Genomic DNA, 8,784 nt, shown 5'->3' with positions numbered 1-8,784 from the left:
AAATTTCGGTAAAACGAACGTTTCTCGTATGTACCGACTCGATCCACCGAATCGAGGCATCGATGTCAACGAATAAACGAACAAAGACTAAACGATACTCGCGGTGTTCGGTACGCTCGTCGAACGATTCGTTTTCTCTCGGTCGCGTCGCTTTCCGTCGGTTCCATCGGTCCGAGAATCTCGCGAAGATCGACGATTCGAAGGTTCGCGCGAGACATCGACGACCACGGTTTTCAATCGAGCATCGAAATCCAGATCGGCGTAACGACAGCGACCACTTTCCCCGGTAAATTTCAGTATTTCCTCCGGACGCGTTTTAACGACCACGCGATATCGTAACGCGATATCGAGCACGGTGCTAGACGCGCGCGCGACGTTACGCGATCGATTCGTAAATATTTACGCGTTCCGCGTATCCGTTGGCAATATTTGGCGAACGATCCTCGCGATATCGTCGGATCTTCGTCCGACGAGAACGTTCCGTCCAGGACACCCATTGATATCGACACACGAGAAGAAACCCGCTAGTTCCCGGACCATCGCGGCTGGATCTACCGCGAAACTGACGAAGCTCCGGCCGAGAAGGAGCCCCCGAGATCTATTTCCTCCTCGATCCTATCCGAAACGAGTGGTACGTTAAAAACGATGCGAGACAAACGGAGGAGAATATACTCTTGCAATTGTTAAACCGCGACGATCGATGTATCAATAGAAAACGATGTTTAAGTTATTCGTTGGTTTAAATTCCGCGCGGAGAATCATCTCTTCGACGTGTTCGCAACGAAACAGGTAAGTGCGGTTTTCAATTTCACCGTTCTCGTTTCTTCTAGTTATTCCGGCGAATCTCGAAACGTTCGATGTGGTTCCGAGTGACCGCTACGTTCCCTGCTTTTCAAACCCGAAGAACGTTTAGGTTCCGTTCGGGGGCAATCGAGTTACGAGCCGAGCAGCTTTGTTTATTTTACCATCCTTGTCTCGCGAACGTGCGCTACGTTACAATTGTTCCAAACGTTTTCGTCTCTCCGTCCTCTCTCGCGATTATCGTTTACCTGCTCTTCGTTCGTAGAGAGAAATATCCGACACTTTTGAATCGCGAGGAGAATTTCGAAACGAAGACCAGCGAAAATGAACCCGGCTCGCGAAAAATTCGAATTACCCGACCGCCTTGGCTTTCGCGTATTCCGAACGAGTTCAACGACTTTCCTTTGGTTCTTCTTTGCCGCGAAACTTGGTCAACTTCGAAGTTGAACCGTCGAAACTGTCCAAACGCGTCTATTTCGAGCCGCGTTCCTACGTACCTATCGAGTTTCCACGGCCACGCTTTTCCTTTGTTTACTCGAATGCACCGAGTCGTTCCACGAGCAGTGGCGTTTTCGTTCGCAACTGTAACGCGATACGTTGGAAAACGGAACCCGCGATACTCCGCTATCTGTTTAGCTGTTCAAAAGTCACGCCCGTGGAACTCGCAAAACCAACGTTTCTCGCCTTTCTCGCGTTCCAAATGGCTGCCGCGCGGAGAGAAAGAAATTATATTTCTCGCGTAGAATTTCTCGATGTTTTCAACGAAAAGTGAAACCGTGCGACGAAACGGGAAAAAATAGAACACGAACGAACGATAAACGGTACAGGTTTACGTTTCCGCGAACGAATCGGGAGAATTTAAAATCGATACGCTCGTTACGCGTAAACGCGTTCGAACGAGGTACTCGAGTAATCCGACAAGCTTCCGAAAATATTCCACGACTTCGTTACTTGCACGAACGTTGAAGTGAAACGTTGGAAGCGTATTTTTGAATAGTTAAAATTCTCGAAAATCTAAACAAAAAGAATGAAACGCGAATATTACACCGTGGTTATCCCCTTTGGAGCGAACACGTTCTCCGTTCTCCAGTGTTCTCGATCACATCGTAAAGTTGCTCCAATTTTTACATTTGCACGATATGGCGTAAACGATGAATCGAAACCGGGCTAAATAGATCCGTGCGTAGCTCTCGGATGGAACGATTACGAATAGGAATTGTTATTTCGGAACGATCCCGTAGATTTGCGATGTACTCGACACAACCGAGGATGCTGGTCGCGATGGAAAGGTAGTCGCGATCCGAGAGGTTACCTTTGTCTTCTGCGGCGGGATACGGCTGGTAATTGAATAGCCACGCGCAAAGCGAGTTCGTGGGATATTTCGAAAACGAGATGGATCCGCGTAATTACCGTAATTGCGGTTCGAAAGGAAAGGTTCGTTCGGTCTGCGTGGATACGTACGCGAAGCGGAGCGTAACGAACGGCTACGCGTAAAGCCGCGTTCGTTCGCGTACGAACGTGTACGCGATGCAGGACGACGCAGAAGGGACTCGATAAAAAGCATTTACGAAACTTTCTCCAATAACGTTAAGACTGGGTTCCGTCTTTGCGCTCGAGCGAGCGCGGTTTTTCTTTAAAACGAACGCGGATCTCGACGAGTTACTTTTCCGAAAAGAATAGCGGCCAAGTTTCTTATCCGTCGTTCCATCCGAGGAATCGTTCGCCTCGCAGCGAAACAGAACTCGAAAAGTTCCTCCTCGGCGAGTGCCGACCGCCTCCGAAATTCATTTCACGGCTTCGGACGTAAATAGCTGGTATTACATTTTCAGAACGATAACGCGGACCGGTCTGCGCGTAGCGGGCAAGCCGAGCGCGATATTCGGGAGGTTTTATACGGGCGGATCCGCTCGTGGATTCTGAAACGTCCTCCGAGTGGCGTGTGGCCGCGAACAAAGATAAGGCGACTCCGTAGTTTCGGCGCTAATTAAGAGAGGGTTGCCGGATCCGACGAAGAAACTCGCTTTCGACTTCGTTCAACGAACGCGAAACAGTTGCTCCTCGGTTACTCCAAGGACAAAAGCGTTGCGAACCGCCGGGGATGAAAACGTCGCGGTTCCTCCGGCATCGACCGTAGGAAGCGAGATCGGAGGCCCAGCAGACCCATTTTTTCTTCAATTCGACGAAATACTGCCCAACGGGAACAATTTCGCGGAGAATATCGGTGCGACACGATCGTGTAGTCGATCGGTTCGTAATACGAATTTTGCTCCACGGTACGGTAATTGTGTCGGTGATCGTAAACGAGTGCGATCGAAGGCAAGTACAGTTGCGCGTTTTGTGCAGAGACGGAGAAAATTGTTGTCCGGACGAAAGAGTCGAATGGAAAGTAACGATATCTGTTGGATTATCGTCGAACGCGATCGATCGTTAAAAATTTGTCGCTAGAATCGCTACGCGAAACCGTCTGGGAGAAATTAGAAGCGAGCTGTCGTACGTTCTCAACGCGCTCACCTACGCCAAGTGGAAAGACGTACGAACGAGCCGTCCTTGGTACGACGAAGAGTTATCGCCAGCTAAATGCGAGCATCGTATCCTGTTTACAGCGTATTCGTCCCGGGCACCTTTCCGGGCTACGTTCTCGTCATTTACCATTTCCCTTTTTCAACAAATAAGCGACACGTTCAGCGACGTCGTAGCTCAAAACGGGACGGATTTTGACAGCGCACGACAAACGTTTACGAAACGTTTTCTCGCGGTTTTGACCGCAACGAGACGACAGAGTCCGCTAGATACGATACAAGAGAAGCTTTGGTCGCTCGCCGGCCCGTGGTCTTCCTCTCTTTGGAAGAAAACAAACTAGAAAGTTTCCGGACGGTGTCGTCCCTCGGTACGTTAACCGATGATCGATCGCTCGATTCTTCTCCGAGACTCGTCGTTCTTGTGTACGCTTCTCGAAGGTACGTTATCGAGTTTCGAAGCTTTCGACCAGTTGCAAAAGTCGCGCGCTTGGATCGATCGAGGGCGGTCGTCGATCGTTGCATCGACGAGAAGAAACGACGAGTTTCCGCGGAGTTTGTAAAAGGTGGCCGTGTGCAAGAAAAGTCCAGGGTTGTGTCGCGCGTTCGCGTTTGAAAAGCGAGTCGCGAGCTCGGGATCGGAAAATTCGAAACGAAGGACGAAAAGCGAGTGCGAGCAATCGATGAGGCAGGCGATGCATCGTGCCGAAATTTTTGGGCGACGCGGCACCGGGGGATGATAGTAGACAGGGTCGTCCATGGTGGGGGTCGGTCTTTCGGTGGGCGTTGCTGGGTCGATACAGGGTGGCTTCGCCGTCGGTCGCGAGGAAAGCACCACGGAGCTAAACGAATACTTGCTCCGTCTCTTGCTACCCTCCTCGACGATGACCTTTCCTACGCACCGAATTTCCTCCTGGCAACGATTTCCAGTTGCTCCGATTCGTTTCGTTTCGGTTCGGTTCGCTTCGACGACTCTCGCTCCCGTCATTTATAATCCAAACGTCGATCGATCCAAGATGGTTTTACCGACCGTCAGTTCCTTGGTGCGGGAGGGTCTGAAATTTTTCCTCCGATGGTTCGACGAATCGATCATCGAGCGTTTCGATGCTCACCTTTACCGCGACGCGGAAATCCCGATTATCGAAAAGTCGGCCCCGCCGGATTAGTAGTCAATTTCGTGGCACGGAACCGGTCCATCCGAGTATCGATCGATGGAAATATTGCTCGCGAAGCTGTTTACGTTCTAACCGATAACAAATGGCTAGTCCGCGCACGATCCACGCGAAAACTTTTCGTTTAATACCAACCGACCCGAGGTTCGTTCCGCTGGAAATTCATCGCGCTCGCGACATTTACCTATGCCAGTTTGCCTCGTCTTCCGTTCAATACGTTACGTAAACCAATCCCACCGTTACTCCGTCGGGATGCGAACCAACGTTTGTTTAAACTCCCGTTTACCTCGGTGAACGCGTACGGTTAAAAATCCGCATTGTTGGTCGAATACGTGGTCGAAAGCCTAATCCGAATTTAATCCTCTGGTTGTACAACGACGACTCGAGTCAAACTCGACGAAACTTTGTCGAGCGAACTTGTAACGTTCTCTCGATAAATAAGTTGGCGAAGCTACTCGTCGTCGCCTCGTCGATGCTCAGAAGCGGTACGATATTACTAACTTGTTCAACGATTGGTACGCACAACGGGTAACTAGTTTCTGGGAGCGTTACTTTTCACGGTTTTGTCGGCGAATACGCGCTCCTGTTTGCTCCCTGGACGACGAAGCAGCAGATATTATTTTACTCGTTCCTGGTGCTAATTAGTTTTCGAACACGGTGCATTAAACGCTATTAAATCCGATAACGTTTCCATTACACCTCGTCGAGAGTGTACTCTGAGCGAAACCTAGCTATTTTCTACGCACGTATTGTTCCAAATATCGTTCAACTCGTCCCGTACAAACGTTTTTTTTTCGTTTACTAGCAAACATTCGTTGACTCGTCGCGTTATCGAATCTTGGAAAATTGTATTTGGCGGTGGAATCAATTATTCCGCGGTGAAACTAACGCGGTACGATTTCCATCGAGGTCGCGAGCATCTCTGTATCTACGCAAAATCGGATCCGAGATCCAAGTACGCAATTACGGGCGAGAATGCAGCGCCTCGGCTCGCTTTGCCCCAATGATCGTTGTTAAGAATGTTTATGGCGCGGAGAACTGCGCTTTTACGTCCCGATCAGGAGCATCCACGGGTGCGTTCGCGTTGTTTACGCCATCGCGCGACGAACGTTATCTCGGTGTTCGTCGAAGGAGGTTGAGCGCGAGCACGAGTTCGGGGTTGGTAATGTTTCGTACGTGCAAAATTGAACGGCCGTGCAAATTGCTCGTCGGTCGTGTTCGCGTATAACGAGTCCCTCTGCGCGACTCTACCGAGTCATTTTCGCGTTCGTCGATGTTGAAAATCTAGCGCGTCCGCGGCGGATAGAGAGGCTCTCGATAAATTGAAGAATCGAGATTTTTTCTTTTTTTTTTTCACGGAAAAATCGACGAGGTTTCCTTTAATTTCGGCACCAACGGATTCGTTTGCCAGAAATGTTCGGAAAACTTAATTACGATCGCGATGCGCGATATTCGATACTCGACCTCGTCCGTTCTCGATTCGGAGCACGCGCGAATCGCCGTCGAATAATCGCGTAAATGTCGATTCCACGCGGAGACGTCGCGTTGTTCGATTCCGCGCGATTTCGTTCGAAAGGAGAGATGAAAACGTCCGACGCGTTATCGGTGATAAAGAACGCGCGCGAAAGGACGATCGTTTCTCGGGTTAAGGGAAATACGGTCCAGAGGGACGACGAATTTAGCGAATTTTTTGCTCCGAATGCTCGACTACGCCATACGTACTCGAAACGGATATTGCGTAGGAAAGTATATCGATTCGGATTCGTTCGATGTTTTAAAATCGCAGCGTTTACACGAACGGTGAAGATCGGTACCGATCCAGCTGGTATTTTTTTTTTTCGCACACTTCTTTCCAGCTCTCTGGAATACATTTCGTTTCGGCGATCTGGATGGTCGGTCGTAGATCATCGAAACGAACCACAGTCCGTGCGTTCGCGCAACGGCTAAAACGCCAGTTCGCGTGAAATCGCTTCTAGCGTAATCGCTGCCCGATGCACGATATTCTCCGTAGAAAGCACGATTATCGTCGCGATGAATTCTTTCACGCGACGACACCTCGTCCTCTCTTATTTATCGTACATCGGTAGACCGCGATTCGTTTATTCGTTCCACCGTTTCACGCATCGCTGTAACTCACCGTCTCGCACGATACGCTCCTTATCAACTTTCCGCTTCTCCGAGCGCGCGGCAAACATATTTATTGCGAAACATTACCAAAGATAACTCTTTCTCGCGTTTTCTTCGTTTTTCCCGTGTCTTTCTATTTTTCCAAATGCGTTCACCCTCTGACACGTTGTATCGTGCTTTTTCCTCATCGTTCGTCATCGCGTTAACAGATCGGTCGCATTCTTCTTTTCGCGACGCAGACACGGTCGGAATGTTGTCCGACCGAAGGACGACAAACGAAAGCAAACTTCGGAGATTTACACGCGGCGTTAAATTTGTATTCGTTCACCGTGCAATGCTTCGTCCTGGAATTCAAATTCAAATTTTTATTCAACGAGTGACGAGCAAAAGTTGTTCATCCGTTGTTCGCTTTTCGAAACTTTTATCCGGATGAAAATTTTGCCCCGTTGCGAACTTTACGATCGAACTTTTAACGTACACGCGTTCCTACGTATCTTTTATTTCCATTCTTGTATTCGTATCGATCAAGATCGATAACACGGGATACAGTAGCTTGCTTTCGGTAGAAATTCACCGTCTTCTATTTCCCGGAATATTTTATTTCGCGTTGTTCCGACGCGACAAAGACGCGCAATAATAATTATTGCGCTTATTCGTCGTGTACGGGAATTCCATCCAGCGCCACGCTGGGAACTCGGTACAACTGGATGTTAGTTGCGGAGTCGCCGTCGTTTACACAGCATTCCGAGAACCCTTTATCCGTGCTCGAGAAGAACGCGCGAGCGCGGAACAACTATGCGACGCAAACTTGAACGCGCCAACAGAAGGCGTAACTTTCTTTGAGGATCCATCCGCGCGCGTCTCCGGGCGAGCTGGAGACGACGGCACGTCCCCGTGTTTCTCCGCTACTAATTTGCTTGGCAATGATCGCACTCGCCCACCAGGAACCGTGTAACCTACTTTGCGGCTCGTCGTTAAAAGTTAACGGAGGTTGCGGCTGGACAGTTTACCGCGTTATCGGACCGAGCGCGGCGTCGAACTTTGCGAACGCCCGCCTTTGAACGGCAACGGGGCCTCTTGTTCCTCCGCTTCGAAAAAATTAATTTTTCCCTTCCCTCCAAGTTTCGGGGATTTTTAAATTATTCGATCGAAACCCGGAAGACTGGCGAAACGAATGAAAGGTAATCGCGCTCGAGATCGTTACGCTTCCGTTGATTCCGATTCGATTCAAGCAACCTCGTCCACTCGAAGTAAACGTATACCTGTTATTCGCGCTAGTCGTTTCGTAGCTGAATTGGTTCGATCGCAACGATCTCGCGTACGTTACGCAACATCGAGATATCTTTCGAACGTCGACGGAGCTTTGGATTCAAGTTGCGTGGAAGTTGCTAAATCCTACATTTTGAAATTGAACGTTTACGAGGTCAGACACCGACTGCGATTTCGGGGAACGTTCGCGAGGTAAGCCGAGTCGGCTCGCGCCACGCAACGATACATCGTCGCACTTGTTCTTTGGATGTTCCTTCGTTAAGGAAAAACGACCACGCGAGTCGTTAAGTAGTTTCTAATCCCGTCGTCGTCCTCGTTGTTGTTTGCCGAGGAGTTTTATTGGCCCGGTAATAGGGAGTCCTGTTTTCGAGGGAAAGTTGTCGGCATTCTTTCGGGGCCATTGCCAGACTGCTGACTCCGCTTCTCTGTTTGCGTCCCGTCTGACCTTGTTTCTGCCTTTTCCGCGCGCTTATTCGGCGTCAAGCACTTTTCTTATTACTTCCAAGATAACCCTGTTGTCCCTCGGTGGAGCGCCGATAAACGACCGGGAACTAAATCAAATTGTTCTTGCTTCCGTCGCTGAGATCCGCTTCGTTCCTCGGTTTTCGCGGACGGGCTGCACTCGGAGCAAATCCTACGATCTTACGTATAAATTTTAACGAGAGGGTTAGTTCGAGTCCTACGATACGGTTTCTTTGGAGGAAAATAGATTAGCAGATCGTTTGTACGCACGTGGAAATCTGGAAAGCCGATGGAAGAACTGCGCGCGCTAGAACCGGAAGTACGATACTTCGAAGTAAGTGAGAAGAGTGTAAGTTTCGAGAGAAAGCACACTCGAAACGCGATTCGGTTGCCCTTGGGAGGTTAAGCGCGTCGGGACGAATTGGAAAGGTAACGAT

The 8,784-nt window shown here is 49.6% G+C and overlaps 1 protein-coding gene across 1 annotated transcript in view; it reads right to left on the bottom strand.

Annotated features, from left to right (window-relative positions):
• The window catches only part of LOC143148479 (uncharacterized), a 91,334-nt gene that overhangs the window by 47,772 nt on the left and 34,778 nt on the right, over window positions 1-8,784 (bottom strand). The gene's annotated exons all lie outside the window — the stretch shown is intronic.

The sequence above is a fragment of the Ptiloglossa arizonensis genome, chromosome 6 (genome assembly GCF_051014685.1).
Source record: "Ptiloglossa arizonensis isolate GNS036 chromosome 6, iyPtiAriz1_principal, whole genome shotgun sequence".
Lineage (NCBI taxonomy): Eukaryota > Metazoa > Arthropoda > Insecta > Hymenoptera > Colletidae > Ptiloglossa > Ptiloglossa arizonensis.
The sequence above is the reverse complement of the archived record's forward strand: the minus strand, read 5'-3'. Positions and strand labels throughout refer to the sequence as shown.